Source organism: Rattus norvegicus, chromosome 2 (genome assembly GCF_036323735.1).
Source record: "Rattus norvegicus strain BN/NHsdMcwi chromosome 2, GRCr8, whole genome shotgun sequence".
Lineage (NCBI taxonomy): Eukaryota > Metazoa > Chordata > Mammalia > Rodentia > Muridae > Rattus > Rattus norvegicus.
Genome location: NC_086020.1, coordinates 243,990,046 through 244,011,053, shown reverse-complemented (window position 1 = coordinate 244,011,053; position 21,008 = coordinate 243,990,046). Strand labels below are relative to the sequence as shown.

Below are 21,008 nucleotides of genomic sequence, written 5' to 3'. Positions count from 1 at the left end.
AATACCCTTAATTAGCAGGAAATAGCTTAAGGAAGACTATGCCCCCTTTCCCCTCTAACCTTCCTTCTCTCCTACCTAGTATTGGGGGAGAGGGGTGGAAGGGATTAGGGTGGAATAAAGGTCAAAAGAGGTAGAAGCACAAGAACCCAATAAACTATACCAAAAAAGGAGACATACACTGATCCCCTGGGGTACATGCCTATAATCCTAAAGCTGGGAAGAGACAGGGAGATTGAACATGGCCTGCAAGCGTAACAAATTGGCAAGGCTCCAGGTTCAGTGACCGACTCTACCTCAAAAATGAGGTTGAAAAACAACTGAAAACACCTACTGCAGAAATAGGGAGGGGGTGACATATCATGAGTTCTTAAATATAACCTTAAACTTCTTGACAGGGGATGTACAGGGCCTATTCAGTTTTGTTATTGTTCAGGGCAATAGTAAGCGTTTGTCTACCATGCATAAGATCCTAGGTCTGATTTCTAGCATTATACACATACGCACACAAAGCAAGCATACATGTCTGAACAAATTCTCTTATAGTAATCTTACTATAGACTATACTCTACAGGACTAATCTATCAGAATAAGCAGAAAATTAATGACTCAAAATAAAGTGAAGCTCAGTGTATATTAGCTCCTGAATACAACCCCAACGCTAACCACATACATAAATCTTGTCATTCTGGACACAGTGAAATCTTATCTCAAAATAACAAGAGGGCTGAGGATATATATATATATATATATATATATATATATATATATATATATATATATATCAATGACAAGACATGGACACTTAGCATGTGAGGGGCCCTGAGGTCAAACCCCAACACCCCAAACCTAAAAAACACCTCTCAAACACAGTTGTGCAAACATTACTTAAAATAAAGTCCTTAATGCTGAGCAGTGCTGGTGTATGCTTTTAATCCCAGCACTTAGGAGGCAGAGGGCAGGTATATCTCTGAGTTTGAGACCAGTCTGGTCTATAGATTGAGTTCCAGGACAGCCACGGCTACACTGAGAAAACTGTCTCGAGAAACAAACAAACAAAATTTTAAAACTATAGTTTGTTTGCTGATCACATAACTAAGAGTTACATTCAGGTGATCAGAAGGATGGCAAAAAAATACAAACTAGTCTCCAGGCTCAGTTGTGAGCACCTAAGGCAGAAGAACGACTGCTTGAATCCTGGCAAATGCTGTGTCTCAAAGTAAAGTCATGTGGAGGCTCGATTCCCCAGTGCAGGGGAATGCCAGGGTAGTGAGGTGGGAGGGGGAGTATCCTCATAGAAGCAGGGGGAGGGGGTATGGGAGAGAAGGGAACTGGGAAAGGGGATAACATTTGAAATGTTATGTAAATACATAAAATATCCAATAAGAAATGAAAAAAAAAGCAAAGTCTTGGGTCATTCCACCCACTTTAGTAAGTGACTTAATGCTTGTTTCATATATATCAGAGAAAGATGCCACAATGCCTGTACAATTCCTACACAATAGTAGTAAAGTAAAAAGCTATACTGAAAAATGTAGGTGACCATATACCTATTTGGTGGATATAAAAACTGTCAAACCAAGTGTGGTGGCACACACCTGTAATCTTAGCATTTGAGAGGCAAAGATAGGAGGAGGTGAGAAGGGCAAGGCCGTCCTCAGCTGTAGCCTGGGCTGCATGAGATCGTGTCTTTACAACAAGAGAAAAATTAATGTAAGCAAGCAGAAAGGTAAGGTCAGTCAGCTGATGCACATGCTCATCTCATCTTCTAGATGCTCTTTGTTTGTTCACATGCATCTCAAAGTGAGGCATTTTGCAAAAAGAAAAAAAGAAATAAAAATGCTGTATTACCTTCTGAAGCAGATAAAATACTTTTGAGTTACAACAAATTACAACATTTTCATTTGAATTCTTCTATTTTAGTAACTACAATTTCTAGGTGCTTAAAAACAGCTATTTGTTTTTTAAACTCACAAAATAGAAACAAGCTATGTAAGCCCTGTTCTTAAAGCCTTATTTCATTCAACCCTTGCTACAAAGCTTTGGTTGTTTTTCTGTACTAAGAAAATTCATGGGCTACTCAAGCTAAATTAACAGCAAATCTAAAAACTAATTTTCACTGCAAAGAATTCTCTTCTCTGCTACTTGCCAAGAAACACTAGACTACTGTGCTCACTGGATTATAGGACCTCAGATTCATGATACATGAGAGCCCTTCAAAAAGACTACAGCAACTTTCCCTACAAAATAATAAGTTCTGGCCATAAAGCAAGGATAAGCATGAATACTATTAAAAACAAGTTACAAAATCCAGCCTAAACTAACTTCAGGTGCAAGATCCTGCAATATTTTGTATTGTTAAAGGCTTGGGGGGGGAAAAAAATCAAATAAAATGCCATACAATAGACTCATTTTTAATACATGATTCTCTGTTCTAAGTAAAAATACTAAGTATGTATTGCATAACATGTTTTTTAAACAATTGTAGAAAGCATTAAAATAATGATCAAAGTTTTAAGTACCTTTCCTAGGCATTCTTTCATAGCTACTTCCTATTTAAAACAAATAAAATTAATATTTGGTATAAATAAAGTATCACAAGAACCAAAAACATAAACAAACAAAAACCGAAAGAACCCAAAAAATCCTATTCTCCCAGTTCCCTGGAAGGTTCAAAGTCAGAGGTTAAGACAGAGAGAGAAATATCAGGTTTGGTAGCAAATGGATGTTTGATTTTCTGTCCCTGACAGTTATTCTGCCCTCATTAATTTTCATCTGTAAAGTTGGACATACTATTTGCCTCTACCTTAGGGAACTACTGTGAAGTCCAGATAGATTGTATCTGTGGAGTACTTTTGTGTATCTGCTTCTATTCCAGACCCAGTCCATCAGGAAACACAGATTCCGTCTGTCCAGACATCAGTATAAGAAACTTCATCCTACTTCAGGACATCTCAACACAGGTGTGCTACTGGAATGACAGCCATGCTTCGCCCCGGCCTCGTGTAGAATGTCCAGTATGCATAAGCATGCAAGTGCTGTACAGACTGTTCTAAACCACATCCACACAAACTCATGAGAGAGAGGGGACGACACAAATCTTCACTTAATCAAATACTTAGGGGATTCAAGACATAAAAAGCCACAATCCATCCTTTTAAAAACTCTGCACTACCATCTTCCTATTTAGTTCTCAAATGGTCTTCCACTTCTATAACACCCATGACCATTTTCATCTACAGGCCTTCACCATCAACCATGTGGATGGCCAGTGTGAACTGTGAATTTGGTCACTTCTAGAATCACCTGGGAGACGGGGCTGAGATATCTGTGGAGGTCTCTAAGTGTTAAAGGAAGTGGGAAGACTAGCCTCTGCAGATGGGAACACAGCTTGGGCTCAGGCTGTATCAGAGTAGAGAAAGCAAGCTGAGCAACATCATTCATTCATTCACTGCTCTGTGTGACTGGAGACACATCACCAACTGCTTCAAACTCCTGATGCCTTAACTCCCCCACTATGATAGGTTTCTAATCTAGAATTGTGAGCTAAAATAAACCATCGCTCCCTAAAGTTGCTTTAGTCAGAGCCTTTTATAACAGCAACAGGAAAATTAAGACTTTTAAAGCTTTAAATCTTGTCCCGTTAAACGTAGTCTACAAAAAGAAATAAAACAAAAAACACAGTTCTCATGAAATACATATCTGACTACTTCACTCTCCTAAAACTGCTTGCAATATTATTTTATTATGTATATGTGTATGTGTCAGTATGGATATGAGCTTGTGATTTCAGGTGCTCATATAGACCAGAAGTGTGAGAGAGTCCTATAACACTAGAGTTATCCTCTCAAACAAAGCAAAGCAAAACAAAACAAAACAAAAAACAAACAAACAAAAACCAAACTTCTGAGTCTTGTCTCTTCCAAGGATTCTTACTCACCTTGGTCACAGAGTAAATAGAATAAAGTTGGCTGCTACCTGAAACTAAATTTTCTATTTAAATTGATTAAATAAACTAAAAATGTGATTTTAAAAGAAGTATGAAAATTATTCTACACTTTACAAACAAGATAGACACTACAGAACAGTGATCAGTAAACAAAACAATGCCTGCATGTGCCCTGGTCCCCTGCTGAAGGGTATCTTACCCTACAGAGCAGGAAGTTTCAGCAAGTACAATGACTTCCAGGATCATCAATAAGAGTTTGGGGAGGTTGTGGTAGCTGGAGCCCAAAAATATAGCACCAGAGCAGAGAGCAATACAAAATGGGGAACAAGACTGTAGAAAACCTACCAAAGTATTTCTTCCACCTTAGGCTGAGATTAGCACTAATCAGAAACTTCGCTGTTGAAGTCCTCATCTATTAAAAGTTCTTCTTGGGGCAAGGTATGCACACAGAATGAACACTTTCCCATGCCACATCAAAGGCTAGACAGGGAAGGGAGAGGATGGGAGAAACTGAAGCCTCATCTATGCATTAAGTCCAGACCCTTCTCCCAAATTCCACTCCATACATGAAGAATTGAACATGAAAGTCATAGGCCCAATTATGATCTTTACAGCTGGACCACAAATGGCAGTCACTCCTATTCTGTCCCTTTGGCAGAAAATGCTCCATGTCATCCATCGACCAACTAACTTGGACTGCCAAGAGGAAAATAAAATACCAGAGAGTTGTGCAGGCAGTGAGAGACAGCAATATTCTCGACTTGTAATACTTTAACCTTATTTTTAAGCTTCTGGAAGCCCTATATTTTTTCACCTTTGGAATAAAGATTATAGTTTTTTTTAAACATACTTATAAAATATACTAAGAAAATGAACAAATCAGACCACGAATATTGTTGTTCCCTCTTAAACCCATCCCATTCTCTGCCATTTCTACTCCCTAGAGGTAACCACTAGACATTCAACATCAAATTGGTTTTTGTAAAATTTTGAATTTTATACAAGGTTATGTATCACAAATACCAACCATATTTTAATAGATACAAATTGTACCTAGCTTTTCCATCTCTACCCAATTCCGGTCTAAATCGCTCAGTAGTTAACTGTCAGTTTGCTTCTGTTACTGTTATAAAATATCCTAGCAAAACCAACTGGGAGGTGTAGGTGGGGGGAGCAGAGGGTTTGCTTTCCTATTTCCAGGTCACAGTGCATCACAGGGACAGGTCACAGTGCATCACAGTGACAGGTTACAGTCCATCACAGGGACAGAAGTCGGAGTACTAAGAACTTGAAATAGCTAGTCAGAGCCACCACACAGAGAGAGAATGAATACATGGATGCTTGCTTATATCAACTCAAGTTCTCTACTCATACAGCTCAGGGTTCCCTACCTGGGGAAGGAACAAAGGCCATTCATTGAACAGATTTTCTTACAAGAAACCCCCCCCCTCAACAGTCATATCCATAAAACAATCTGATCAAGACTATCTCTCATGGACAATCTCTTCTAGGTGACTCTAGATTGTACCAAGTTGAAAATTAAAGCTAACCAATCACTAACTAAATCTGCATTAAAAACGCAAACCAGGTTTTCAAACATTGCTAAGTATCAGAATCATCCAATGAAGAAAAAAAAAGAGTGAAGTTTGTGGTTCCACATGTATGGAATTTATTCTAAATGTAATGTATTTTTGTAATTTTATAATTTCTATATTTATATGAATTACAGGTATGTATAAAGAAAAGTGCACAAAGTCATGTAAGGTAGCACATGCCTATAACCCTGGTCCTCAGGAGTCTGAGGCAGAATGATAAGGAGTTTAGGTCTAGGTTACACACTGAGCAGTTGTTTAGGGCAGTAGGAACAAACCGTGAAATAGGAAAAGGAGTTTAAGAATGATACCAATGAAGCTGAAATCTAGTGGGCAAAGAGTAAAACATCATAAAATAAGGTTTCAGGGCAGGCAGGCACCACACCAGGAAAGGCTTTCTACACTATGGTGGAACTCTATTCTATATCTGACATGTTTTACTTCTCAAATGTTATTTTGAAGGTTTATTTATTCTATTACAGAATTTTAAAGAACACAACCTAATAAATACTTTTCAAAGATTATACCAACTGCTGTATGAATTGGAACTCATGCTTAACAGGAAAGGAACATGAAGTAATAGCAAGTTTAGAAAAAAAACTGGCATGATTCAATATATTTTTTGGTCATGATTCAATCTATCACTCACTTATATCCATTCAACAAATATTAACTGGGACCAACTGTATTCTCAGTAGTGTTTTGGGCTTTGTGAATGTAAAGGCAAAACATCTCATGCTTTCACAATGCTTATATATCACATAAGCAAACAAGTTATGTATTATCAGATTCTTGCGATAGATACTGTGTATGTCATAATGTCATAAACTGAATGAAAATGTGTTGTTCTGGTTTGAGACAGGATCTCTACAAATATCAACAATATAGCAAGAAATGACAAGAGAACAGTAACAGGGTTCAACATTTTAAAGTGACCATGCAGACTGTCATCTGAAAACCAACTGCACACATCAAAGAGTAGAAAAAGGTTGAAGGTGACTTCAGAAGGTCATTACTGCAAAAGGAAAAATAATGGCCAAGTTTTCAGTAAGAGAGGCAAGAAATTACACACTTCAATTTAGATTTCAAAGGTAATCCTAAGAGAACTAAGGCGCTAGGCATGTCAAGAACAAATCCAAGATTGCACTGACTATCCTGCCTGAGCTGTGAGTGCTCTGTCAGGGCCTGCTCTCACAACTAGACCACGGTTTCATTACTGAAGGTTTCCCTAAAACTAAATGACAGCTTTGCATTTCCCTCTTGAGCTTTAGGTCCATATAGCAAACTGTCTGCAGTCTCAACACAAACTCCAAATTGTATTAAAACTCCAAGTACCACCTTCCTTTCCATTCTAATACCAATTTGGTCCTACTTTCAAAGTGTGTGAATGTTTGGCATTACAAAACACCCTCTAATTCAAACTAAGACCCTAGGAAGTAACAACCCTTTGGGAGAAGAATGGCTTCCTGTACATGTGTGGGTACTAACCTGCCACAATGTCTGCTTCCACACAGGTTCCAGGGATTAAACCAACTAAAATGTCAAACTTGGAAACAGATGCCTTTTCTGGCTAACTTATCTCACCAGCCCAAAGTAACTTCTTAACTCTTTTTCCTGCCACCCAACCTACTCAACGCCACACACACACACACACACACACACACACACACACACACACACACACACACACACGCTAACTTTCTACTTGTGAGGTGATGTGCACTGCACTTCCTTATGACACCTGTCACAAGGTGAACTACGGGGTCTCCCTAGGTAACCTAGGCCGTATTCAAGCTCACTCTTCTTTGCTGGCCTCCTGAACAGCAGGGCTACAGGCATGCTCCAGCACACCCAGCTTCTAAGAACAATCAAACATGCTTTCTTTAAGGTCAGTTCTCCTGAGATAAACCTTCTTCAGGCTATCAATGACTTTGTCACCACCATCTTTTTTTTTGTATTTCTCATGTGTCTTCAGGTCCTTGGGGAGAGGTTTACATTTAAACACACTTAGACTATTAGTGAGAATGTGAAGAATCTTTCATATTCTTTTAATTTTATTAAAAGGACTTGTGGCTGTTTCTACCAACATTCATGTAAGCCTACACTGGTACAACAGCTTCAGATCTCTTCCCCGCAATGGTAAAGTCTGTGTATCTAACCACTAAGCACTTTGAGCTCTTGGGAGCTGAGGCAAAGCCTGTTCTAAGGGTCCTATGTAACCTTTCCAGCTCACCACTACCAATTTACCAGCCAACATCTCTAATCTCAAGCAAACTATCCTCAGCTCTCCAGGCTTTTAATACTTCTCACTCCCATTTATCCTGGATGAGTTATTTCTGTAGTTTTCGCTACATAAAACGCCTCAATGCAAGCAAATCTCATTCTACTTTTTCTATTTTGTAATAACAAATATTACTGTTCCCTGCCAGTTGAGAAGCCTCAGCAGAAAAAGGTGTTTGCCTGCATCCCACCTACTGGCAGGAGGGAAACTAGTTGTCCTGTGACTTCCACACACAAACTGTCTCACCTACCACTCTCCCACAAAAAAATTTAAGTAATTCTTTATTACACATGTATCCTAGATCTCACTTAATATTGATCACAATTACTATGAGAATTCCTAGCTTACTGCTGAGTCACATTGAGTTAACTTACCACTTACCTACAGGCTTCCCTCTCCAGATGATATCCTAGCCTTCAATCATACCCATATCACTTTCTCTAGAAGCTTTCTTATGGGTTAGGTTTCCTCCCTTACCATGATGCTGCTTTCTCTGAGGTCATGCTATGATACCTCCTCTCCTCCTCAGAAGGAATTATGAAAAACTCTATGAAAGAAGATAGAGGGTCTCCCATCACCTGAATATCCCCGAACCAATCAACACATGAACTGCAGCAGCTTAACATGTTTGATGGGAATTGGGAGAGAGCTGTCGTCCTAGCATTCCTGGAGCTGGAACAGCAGGATAACTGCTAAGAGTTTGAAGGCGCCTAGTCTAGTGTGAGAGAGATCCTGTTTTAAAACCAATAAAGACTGGTGAGGTGGCTCAGTGAGTAAAGGTGCTTGCCAACAAGCCTGACAACCTGGGCTTGATTCCTGGTACATAAATGGTGAAAAGAAAGAACACATACCATGGAACATATGGTGTATGTCCACTTGCATATACATGTATATGTGCGTGCACACACAATTTAAATAGTTCTTTTAGAAAGGGAACACTTGTAGTCTGCACTTCCTAAGACTATACATCACCTCATGCACTAGACACACTGCCCTCCATGTCGTCTCTTTTGAGTATTTTCATTTTAGTGGTTAGAAAGCTGAAGTAATTTGTGTAATAAATCTCAGTGCCAGTTGGTATTACAGAAATGTGAGCCCAGGAAAGCTTGTCGCTGTAATAGACAGGTGGATAGACAAGTTAGATTGGGCTTAGTGAGATTTAATTGAGTTGCCTAGAAGCCTTCTAAATTCCCACCCAGTGTTATGTGCAGCAGGACGGGATAAGAGGTTGAATTCTGGCTAGTATTGCAACCATGATAACCTCTACCTTCAAAAATTTTGGAATATGGTTGGGAAAACAACAAAAATGGGACAAAGTTATGACAATTAAATAGAAGATGGTATTGCCTCTAAAACAGACCTTAAATATAGAAAATTTATATTAAATTTAAAAATTTTAAAGAAGCAAAAATGAGTCATGTGTTTCATGTTTCAGTAAGAAACAAGAGCATAGAGACAAAAGTCTCCTGTGTGGGCTGGGGTGCAGCCCAGCACTAAGGAAGTTACTGGACTGTATCAAACGTTAAGTCCAATTCTTAGCAACTGTAAAAAGGTTTTCTAGACAAAATGTCTGCATTAAGTACACGAAACAAAAAAGCCAAAGTAGGCACTACTGTCACCAGGTCTTGCCCTTTCCCCACCCCTCCCAGAACTCAGTGACAAGGAGCATCCATTACCAGTTCCTACTACAGCTGATGGAAGACTCAACAGATGTTTGTGCACCTGCTGTCATCCCATTTCCCCGTCCACACCTACTCAGGAAGACTGCATTTTAAAAGCAGACTTTAAAAGTAAGTTCACAGCAAAGAAAAGATCTAATCTGATTGCTGTCCGTTTCAGGGATGGAGAGGCCATCATGTAGAAGGTGTCTCTAGTAAGGGAATTAATTATTTTTCCATTTTTGTTTTTTTAAGCTTCTAGGCTGGAGTAGTAGATGGGGAAAAGAAAAGGAACAAAGACAACTCTGAGTAGCCCCTCCAAGTGTCTTTGAATACGTATGTGAGGTTGGTTTTATCAACTGGCCCAGTAAGGAATTGTTTTAACTGGTCTGGCCTGTAGCATAACCAGTATTGCACAAATGACACAAATTCCAGGATAGCCAGGGCTATTGAGAGACCCTATCTCAAAGACAGATCATGTCTGTATTGATATGTGTACATGAATCCAGGTGCCTGGAGAGCTCAAAGGTATCCTATGCCCTGGTGTTATACTTCTAGACAGTTGTGAATCACTTGTACTCTGCAAAATTAGATGCTCTTAACCACTATGCCCTCTCCAGCCCCTTGATTTTATTTTAATGACTTTAAAGAGCGTTACTGTTTAGGGAAAACAGCAGTGTTCTGGAACGATCTGCTCCATGCAAACATTGTTTCTGGAATTCTTTATTAGGTTTTACCAGGTTTTACCTTCCCTTCTCCCCACTAAGCACTCAGGTTCCTCAATAGTTCTCAGACTCTGCTTCTGATACATCAAAAATTCCCTCTTGATAAAATATGAACAAAAAAGCTAATAAAATATAAAATAAAAATAACAAAAAAATGTGTTATTATTATATCAAGTTCTTAATCCTATGTGTGTCTGTGATTAGACATGGCATTATCTGTGGCTGTGAACTGCCTGATATTGGTACTAAAAATCAAACTGGGATCCTCTGAGGAGGCAGGAAGTACAAGTCGCCTCTCTAGTTCTTCCCTCAATTCACCTTCCTAAAATAGCTTTTAAAAGCAAGGCCAACACTGCAAATGTATACCAGCCAACGCGGAATCCTATTGGTCCAGCCTAGTACTTCATCTGTTTAGGTAGTAAGGTGCTGCTTCGTCATTTTGTCTGGTTTTGTAGGTCACTTTGTAACCCTGGCTTGCCTGGAACTATTTCCTTACGTATTAGATGAGGCTGGCCTCCAACTAGATCTGCCTGTCCCTGCCTCTGCCTCTGCCTCTGCCTCCCAAGAGCTGAGAGCAAACCAAAGGCATGCAGCACCCCACCCCACTTAATGAAGTTACAATATTCTTAGGTCACTCACACATTTTCCTGAGCTCATAAGAATTTGTTGTCAGTTCAGTACACTGCAAGGCTGAGGTTAGCGGTCAGTACAGATGGCTTAATACTATTCAGTCACTGTCTATGTTTTCCCTCAACCTTCTGAAATCCAGTTTTCTAAGTACTACAACTTGTAAAAAAAAGTTGACCCAGGAATATGAACTTGTAATAAAAAGTTGATACAGCCACTACGTATTCACCAAAACATTCCGTTTATAGCTACTCGTGGTTTTGGAAAAACACGCACCAGCTTTGGAGTGACACATCACTGTGTGACAACTCCAAACACCCGTCGTCTACATCAGTAAGAAGAACCATCAGTACTCACAAGTTTGTCTTTGTTGCAGATTCCAACTAGAATGCAGCTTCTTTATAAGGAAACTACAGCTTTGAGATATAGGAATTTGCTATACGTACAAAGCTAATAAGGGCTAGAGTCAGAATTTAAATTCAGGTTTCAACCCATGTTCTTTACACTATACCACCCAAAACCATGACCATAAAAAGGGCCGACTGTTCAACCATGGCCAATTCCAAACTCTTCAGTGGTAAAATCCATGCTCTATCAGCAACTCTCTTAAACTTACACAGACAGACAACCCTTTATTTGGGGCTGAAGAGATGTCACTGCAGCAAAAGAGCACTAGCTGTTCTTCCAGAACACCCACATGGCAGCTCATAACCATCTGTGAATTCAGATCAGAAGGTACCTTCTTCTGGCCTCTGCAAGCATTACATGCAAGTGATGCACAGACAAACATGTAGGCAAAACACACACACACACACACACACACACACACACACACACACGAATAAAGGGAAAATAATTTTTCAAAAGCTTATTCTGTGCATGAGTGTTTGGCCTGATGCCTGCACCGGTCAGAAGAGGGTGGGTACCAGGCCCCTTGGAACTGTGGTTAAGGATGATTGTGAGCTACCATATGGATTGAATCTGGGTGTTCAACACTGTTGCAGCAAGAGCAGCACCTATGAGTGATCCTCCAGTTTCCATTTCTTTCAACTTTTAAATCACCAGCAAGAACAAAAATGTAGCTAAAGCTGTGAGAATTTTTATTAGTAGTATATTGTTGTTTATTTAATCCACAAACTAAATCTTAAAATTATGCCAAACATATTCTTCAAATACTTCAGTGTTAAGGAGCCTCTTGCACTGAAGCATGGCTAAAAACTGGGAAACTATGGGGGCACAGGAAAAAGAGGAGTCCATGATCCCAAATTCTGACTAGAGTCTCTCAATAACTAAGGAAGCAACTCCAGCACAGTTAACATTTGCTACACAGGCCTGTGAGCACATCTTTCATATACAAATATTCTATGTTGACATGGAAATGACCTAAGCTTGACCACTGAACATACAGGACCATGGGCAAGGCCTCACTCCTTTCCCTAGACAGGGCCAGAGACTCTCAAAAAGAAGAACTTACAATAGGGGCTGGAGAGACAGATTAGTAGTTAAGGGTACTGACTGCTCTTCTAGAGGACCTGGGTTCAATTCCCAGCACCCCTTTAATTCCAGTTACAGGGAATCTTGATACCTTCTTTGGCTTCCAAGGGCACCAGGTATTCGTACACAAAAAATAAAGCTAATTAAGAAACTATTAACAGTAAAAGATATCCTACTTTCCCATTACCCCATGGGACTAGACTTCTAGTTTAACAATTATAATCCTATTAGGTGCCTTCAAGGGCAAACTAGTGATAAGATAGCAACTTTTCAATTCAACCAAAATCCTACAAAAACCAGTGACTCATCTAGAAGCCTACACCCATGTACTCCACACTCCAATGTACCTTGCTTTCTTCTGGGTATCTCTTTTTGGCCTATTTCTCATGCTGATGCCTGTATTAAAATATCTTTTATCAAATTTACAACTGGTTCATTAGATAGCTAATCCTGAAACTATTTTCAGTGTCATAGCCACAAATCATGGTTCAGTTCTAGGGGAGCTCCTCAGGTTGCTAAAGACAATAATGGGGACGTGTGCCTGTATCTCTACCCCTCAACACTGACAGCACAGCCATAAAAACACAGGAGTTAAAAGATGGAAAAAGTGAGGTATGGCAGGGGTCCATCGCACAGTTCTGTCACCTCAGCATGGTATACGGCTAGCTGGCAGAGAACATCCTGACCTTGCGGTTAGTCTGAGTGCCTAGAGATACCTTGTCTCAAAAATCGAAACCACAATATTCAAACCAAGCATGGTGCAGTGGTGCACACCATGATCCAGCATTTGGTCATTTGAGGCAGAAAGATTTTCTGTTCAGAACCATCTGGGATTATCTAATGAAATCCTGCCTCAAAAACAAGGTAAAACAAAACAACCTTTAACTGATTTATGAAGCATAGCAAACCATGGGAACCTGTGCCTTATAGTTACAAATTAATCAAGATTTTTTTGGTCAAAGACAGCTAGCTAACAGAAAATTATCCAAGTAGCTAAGGTCAAACTGGAAAATGCTCTGACTAGTTCAACAACACTAGCCATTTGTGGGCCAAGTATCTTTTGGAATCTCAACATTTGGGAGGTAGAGGCAGAAGGATGAGGAGTTCAAAGTTATCCACAGCTACATAATGAGTTTATGCCATCCTGGACTACATAAGACACAAACAGACAAGACAGGCAAACAGACAGACCCCTGCAAAGGCATTTATTGACTGAGTATAGCTAAACAGAAGAATATCCGATCAAGGCCCAGGGTTTCAGCACTAGCAACACAGACACACACACATACATTTACCGAGACTGATAAATAACTGGCAAGCACGAGTCACTCTGTCTTCCACTGCCCACATCATAATGTTCTCCTAAATGTTCCATCAAAGCCAGACAGAGCTGGAGAGCCCAGTAATTAAAGAATGCTTAAAATTAAGTGCAAAAGCACAGGAAAAAAAAAACTTTCACGATAACATTAAAATTAAAAAAGCAAAGTGGTAGGAGAATATACAGGAATAATTTTTGCTAAGAAAGTTGCATTTATATCATGCAGCCAGAAACAGATACCAACTGGGTAAGGATCTCAAGTAATTCACATTTGTATAGCAGTTTACAATGTGACTTTATGATCTGCACACTACTAGGCACATAAACATTTTGAATGCAGAAGAACTTTAATTTAAATTAGGACTTTTCTTAGTAGAATCTCTAAACAGACTTTATAATAACTGAAGACAACCCCCAAACTGGCACATGAATCACTAGTACCTGAGGAATTCCAAGAATGTAAAGCAAGCTACCAACTAATGAAGAGGCACTAACCAGTCAGGAATGCTGGACTCAAACCTTCAGGACAAAATTAAGTTGGGAGAATAGCTGAGATACTGCTGTAAGGTGCTAATGACCAAAACTAAATAGACACAGCTTACTTAAATTACAATAAAACAAATATACGAACTCAAGTGCAGCTTTTCTTTGGCAGCCCTCATACTTCCTGAAAACAGTGATCTTTGTGAGAAAAACAACTGAGATAGTGTTGAGATCCCTGCACTTTCTCAGGCTACAAACTGAAGAGAAAGTAAAACAGGTGAGTCTCACTAACAAAGTTGAGTAAAAAAGCCAAACACGATAAAGTACATGTTACAAGGTTCTATGCTAAGAAGCAAATAAGACGTCACATGTCCTGGGACAAAGCAAGGATGAGAATGGTAGCTAGGAGGAGAATGGTTTCTCAGTGAGATCTACCAGTGCGCTCATTCTACACAAATCCACTCAGCTGGGCATTTGTGAAAACTTTCTATGCTTATTACACTATTGCATTATTGTAAAAACAACACAAGTTTATATTAGGTGGGAATAGTTCAGTAAGAAATTCTCAGTGTATTAGGTGTATGGGGGAGGTCTGGTGGGTGGGTCTGGAGTACAGGTTAGAGTAAAGGTCAGTACAGAAAGGTGTTACAGCTCTAGGTGTGAAAGCACAGGCTCCTAATGCTAGCACACAGGGAGAGGACACAGAAGGTTCAAGAATTTAAGACCAACCTTAAATTCTTGTAGCAAGAATTGTAGGGTATGTAGCAAGTTCAAGGCCAGTGTGGAGTACATGAGACACTGTCTGGAAAGAGTGAGAGACGGACGGCGTGCATGAATGTGTTGGAGATGGGCTGAATAAAAAGAGAAATGACATGACTGCTCCTAGGTATGGTGAAGAAGAAAATTTATTATATATAAAAGGAAGAGCATAGTCAGAGGCAGAGACATCTGGGAGAGTTCCTGAACATCTAAACACGACCCTGAGCTAGGCCAGTGAGGAGTTGGGGGAGGGTAGGAAAAGTCAGGAGACTAGGAGGGTAAAGGGTAGACAAAGGATGGGTAACCAAAATGACTAGATTCTATCAGGAAGGGCAGCTGGGGGAAGGGCAGAAGAAGTTTAGGGTATGGGGCAGGGTATGACGGCCACATTCTCTACCAAGGTAGGGACAGAAGGATGCCGGAAGAACATAGAGGACGAGGTCCGCTTAGATGAGTTAAGTAGGCAGTTCAGCTTGCCATTTGTCCTGGGTTTCTGGACCTAACAGGGAGGTAATCACAAAGTTCTTAAAGAAATATTAAGGGGTTGGGGATTTAGCTCAGTGGTAGAGCGCTTGCCTAGGAAGCGCAAGGCCCTGGGTTCAGTCCCCAGCTCCGAAAAAAAGAACAAAAAAAAAAAAAAAAAGAAATATTAATAAGGTAATTTCACAAAACAGATCTTTTCTAAGAAAATAATCTTGACAACTATAGTCATACAAATGAACCCAAAGCATTATTTCACTTCATTTAGAAATAAACTTGATTTCTAACTGTTAATAAGTTAGAAGAAAAACAAAAGGAGGCTAGAGAATTTAGCTGAATGGTAGGTTCAACACTAGTGTGTACAAGGTACAGAAATTGATCTCCAGTACAAAAAGAAAAGGAAGGGGAGGAGGGAAAAAGAAAGAGGAGTATACGGGGTCTCATTGAACTTCTAATCAACTAGAGGACAATTAGTTGAACCATCAAGTCTGACGATGTGAATTCAATCTACCTAGTACATACAAGGCCTCTCTCTCATGATGTATGAAACTAGAGCTATCAAGGATTTTGAAGACCCAGAATCTCTACTATGTACAAATGATTGAGTTCACTGTTGTTCAGTAAATGTTAGATGAAGAACTGTAGTGTTTGAAAACACCAAGCTTAAAAAAATAAGACACGGGGCCACAGAGAAACCTTATCTCAAAAGGCCAAAATAAAATAAGATGTAGTGGGACACACCAACTGACTCATCTTTTGGGCAGTGGAGGAAAAAGAGCTCTAGGTCAGCCTCCTGTGGAGGCCCTGCCTCAAAACACAGGAGGGTGGGAAGAGGAGAAAACTGGAATTATATGTAGTCCAATAGTGTAGTGCTTTCCTAGTATGCCTGAGGCCCTAAATTCCCAATGCTGCACAAGGGGGAGGAGTGGGACTACATAACTAGCTTGACCTGTCATACAACAATACGGTCCTCAGGGAAAGTTACAGAATCACTTATCTGACAAGACAGAAATTATTATATAGGAAGAACATAGAAAACAACAGAAAGGTAAGAAGTGCAGTGTCAAACAAAAATGCCAAGTCCAGACAGCCAGTTAAAACCCACATACACCTTTGGGACTTTGCAATGTAGATTGAGACACGCATACAATTTTTTTCTATGACAGTGGTTATTGATAGGTTATTTCTCAGCCAGTGAAATGAGCCAATTCAAGCCAGATTAGATTGTAGTAAAGGCAAGTTTATTGGGAAGCTACTCTGGGGCAGAGGAGTTCATTGGCCCCAAGGACTGAGGCCAGGGAAATGGCCATAGGGAAAATGGGACATAAATAGAGGAAGGGTGTATCCACATAGGGGAGAAAAGGAGAGACACCAAAATGTCTGGATTATATAGAGAAGAGCCAAAATTCAAGGTTGAAGGCAGGGTATGCCAGGTAGGGACCAAGGGAAGCTGGGAGAACCTGGAGGCCAGCTTGGCTTTGGTATGTAAAATATGCACCTCAGTCCAGGGGTCTGAAACCAAACAGTTACCAAAGTTTTAATTAAAGAAAATTATATAAAAATGTATCACAATTATACTAAATGCTGCCCAAAACATCATCATAACACTCAATTGTTACTTATAGTTTAAAATCAAACTGAATGAACTTTTAATTGAAATTAGTTTTCTTTTTAAAGCACCTATAACACATTTTCATTTCTGGCCATGTATCTTACTATAGTCTGTATGAATGGATTCTATGCAAAATATTTTTTCCTTTTTCTTGAATTTTTCTCAACCTCAAAATAAACCTTACATGTAAAAAAAAATGGTAATTTACAAAACTCACCACCAAACATAGTTTGTACAACAAAAGTTCTTTTGTTGTTGTTGTTGAGGACTAGTTTCTCTGTGTAGCTGACCTTGGATTTACTCTGTAGACCAGGTTGGCCTCAAATGTAGATTCACCTCTCTTGTCTCCCAAGTGCTGGGTTTAAAGTCTGGCACCACCATGTATGTAGATTTACTTTCTTTCTTTTTTTTTTTTTTTTTTTTTTTTGGTTCTTTTTTTCGGAGCTGGGGACCGAACCCAGGGCCTTGCGCTTCCTAGGTAAGCGCTCTACCACTGAGCTAAATCCCCAGCCCGTAGATTTACTTTCTAACCCACACAATAGACCAATCATTATTGTGCTAAATTTAGGTGGATAGCTTTGCAAAAACAATTGCAAAAGTGTGACTTCCAAATGTACTGCTGACTTCTTTTTCTTCTCTAGGTATGTGAGATTGGGTTTCCGGGATGGCTTTGAACTCACTGTGTAACCAATTCAAGCTGGTCTCAAATTCAGTAATTCTCCTTCCACAGTGTCTAAGAGACATTTAAGAGCTGGGAATAGCGGTGCACTCTGTATCCATGACAGGAGTTCAAAGCCAGCACAGTCTGCACACTGATGCCAAGCCAGCTTGGGCTATACAGTAAGAACCTGTCCCAAAACAACCTGCCAATTCAAGGCTTCCTACTCTGCTCTGTCTACATCCCTTTCTCTACATGCACAGCTCCATCTCACCGTCAGCCTATATTTCTTTCATCTGTTCCATACTGTAACTTTCAACAAGTCTGTTCCTTAATATTCCTATACACCAGACTATTTAAAAGCAACCAAGACCACTTGAGTCATGTACAATTACCTTTTACTGCACCCATCTATTAAATATGGAAGTAGCGAATGCTTGCACTCTCTCAATTCTAGGTTCAGCCAGTAGAGCATGAACTACAGTACCTAGTTTTAAGATTTTTAAAATAGAACTCTATCACTGCTAGTTTTTTCAGAAGAGTACTGACAAAAGTGACAGATATTTAGTGCTCTAATTTAAGCAGATGTTTGTATTAACTACTGAAGTCCATCATCCTAGTGACTTAATTAAACTGCATTACTTTGAGGGCTAAAGATGGCTCAGCAGTTAAAAGCACTTACTGCTCTTCCAGAGGATTCTTTGGTTCCAACCACCTGTAACTCCAGGGAAGGTTGACAATCTTTTTCTGACCCTCAAGGCCTCCTTGACCACACACTGGGGCACATACACACAAAAGAAGCATCTTTTTAAAACTTAGGAAAAAAATACAAAAGAACTAACATCCATAAACATGTTTTTAGTTTAGAATACATAATATATAATTACATAAGTATTAAAAATTATAAAACTCAAGTGATAAGTTTCCTTAAATATTTGTTTGAAAAGAACTCTGTATGTGCAAAGCTACCAGCACCTTAGAGCCTCTCCACTGCAAAAAAAACCAAGCAGTCAGCCAGCCAGACCACCAACCAAATCTCTACTATTGGAGATATTAGGTGCTTTCAGTGCAGACCATCACGATATCTACACTTGAGACAGATGCTACCTGAGAACAGACTTCACAACTGTCATCTTACCCAGCAGATAATTTGCTGTTTGCAATGCTGTGATAGACTATCATCGGCCCTCCAACTGAGCCCTGACAACCTAGGACAAAGCATGGACCACAGAATGATCAGGTTCAGGGTAGAAAACAGACAGAACAAAGAGCATTTTACTCTATCTTTCTGTATGTAGCAACTACGCTTTTGTAGTTTTAAAGAGACAGATGGCTTAGTGGTTAAAAGAATGCTTGCTGCTCTATCTTGAGGTCCAAAGTTCAGATCCCCATGCTTTGAGCTGCTTACAGGCTCCAGAAACACCAGATCCTACCCTCTTCTGGCCTCCCCAGACAGCACATACATATACAATAATAAAGTTACACAGGCGCACAATGATAAAAAAAAATTTAAATCCTATGTGCTGGCTGTGATGGCAGATGCCATTAATCTGGCCTACGTAGTCAGTTCTTGAGTATTTTGTGATACAGATAGTATGCCTACCTCAGAAAGAAACAGAGACAGAGAGAGAGAAGAAAATAACTATTATGAATTATCTGGTTTCCCAATGTTGTAACTTCCATACTTCTGAATATAAAGAAATAAAAACGAATATGAACTGACTTCTCAGTGGCTATTATAAGTAGAAAAACATGATTCCCTTATGAAGACACTTATGACTTCAAACTTTAGCAGGATTTTAGTAAAAGCAATCTACTATTTTCTGCACAGCAAAACCAGCACCCTAAAATACGAAAATGGTAACCTCAAGAACACTAAAACGCCAATGTGAGTTAATAAGATGTACATAACAGGGATTTTATTCTGACCTCAGGTACTGTCAGGGGTGAGGGGACTGCCATACACTGCCAAAAGTTACTGTCAACAGCCAGGGTGTCGAGGAACTTCTCAACAGACAAGTGGGTGGTTAAATGACGCCCAGACACAAGAGATGCTAGGCGTTCTGTTCGGAGACTGGGGAAAGATACTGCAGCCACAGGCGGCTGAAAAGTGAAGCTGTCTGGAGAAAGGGTAACTGGGCAAAAACTGTCTGGAACCTCCGCAGAGGGGGGCGGCGGCGGGCGGGGCGTGCTAGCCGCGGGCGGGCGGGCGAGCGAGGGGCAGCAGCCCGGGTAGCTCTCGGCAGGTGGCGGGCGCCCGGGGGCGGGAAGAGCGCGGCGCCGGACAGCCCGGCTGCACGGCCGCTGGCGACAGGGAGGCGCGCGCACAAAGTCTCCCGGCGCCCGGGCACGCGCCCCGGCCCCTCCCTGACAACTTGCCTTCTGGAAAAGAGTTACTGGTCCCAGGGCCCCGGAAACCGGGGCTCCGCCATCCAGCACAACCGCTCTGCCAACAAGGTCCCGCGAGAGGCCGGAGATCTCGCGATACCGACCCACTGGCATCTCGCGGGCGTGCTCTGGGACAAACATGGCGGCGAGGGGAGATAATCACTACTTCGGAACTTTGAAAGTATGCTCCGTCCTCGCACTGGGGAGCCGCGGGCAAACAGAAGGAGGGGCAAGCCTTTCCGCCCTGTACGCTTCCTCTGAGTCCCCAGAGAGAGAAGGAGGGGCGGAAGCCAAACTGAGCCGCCCTCTGCCACCCGCGGGACGCCACAGAGAACCGCGCTCGACCTCAGCCGGCCTCGCCGCGGGTCACGTGTCCGTCACGTGAGCCGCCGAGAGCGCGCCCCGCGTTTCCGTAGGCCTCCCCCGCCTCCTCAATCGCGCACGCGCGCGCCCGGCCCACGTGGGGGCGCCGCCGCCTCAGCCACCCCCTCCCGGAGCTCGGTCCGGGGTCTCCGGCCCCGCGCGTTTCCCTGTGCTCTGCTCCAACCCCTGCACCGGCCCCGCCACGCGCCCCGGGATCCCGCTCACCTCTCGTGCGGGGCCGGCCACTCGGGGAGGCGCCGCCCGCGTGGCCGCCGTCGGCCCCCGCACTGGCTCCAGCGCCCTCCGCCGCAGGAAGCTCCACAGCGGCGCCGCGGCGCTTCCAGGTGGGTCCCCGCCTCCCGCTCCTCCACTTCCCGCAGCAGCAGCGGCTCCTTCCGGTCCCCTCCTTCCTCGGCTTTGAGAAGTTGGGAACCGGGCGCTCACCACGCCACCTGCCGGTGGCCGCGGCCGGTGCAGCGATCCCGCCCGGGGTGGAGGGAGGGCCAGACCAGCCTACTGTGTGGTGTGACCTGCTCTAACTCCCAGGAGAGGCTGCTCTCCTGCGTCCGGACCTTGAGTGGCTCCGGTTTCCGCAAGACGCTGCGGTCTACCTCGCCAGCTGCT

General features: G+C 41.6%; 1 protein-coding gene across 4 annotated transcripts in view; it reads right to left on the bottom strand.

The window, feature by feature from the left end:
- Positions 1 to 20,749, bottom strand: part of Zzz3 (zinc finger, ZZ-type containing 3) — a 66,947-nt gene extending 46,198 nt beyond the window's left edge. Inside the window, exon 1 of one of the 4 annotated variants that reach the window (XM_039102495.2) lies at positions 20,610 to 20,749. The gene's annotated coding sequence lies outside the window, so the exon portion shown is untranslated. Of the gene's footprint in view, positions 1 to 18,315; positions 18,410 to 19,562; positions 19,969 to 20,012; positions 20,289 to 20,609 lie in introns of those variants that run through there. The other 3 variants (XM_063281986.1, XM_063281988.1, XM_063281987.1) reach the window with 3 other exon arrangements.
- Between the last annotated feature and the right edge of the window lie 259 nt (positions 20,750 to 21,008).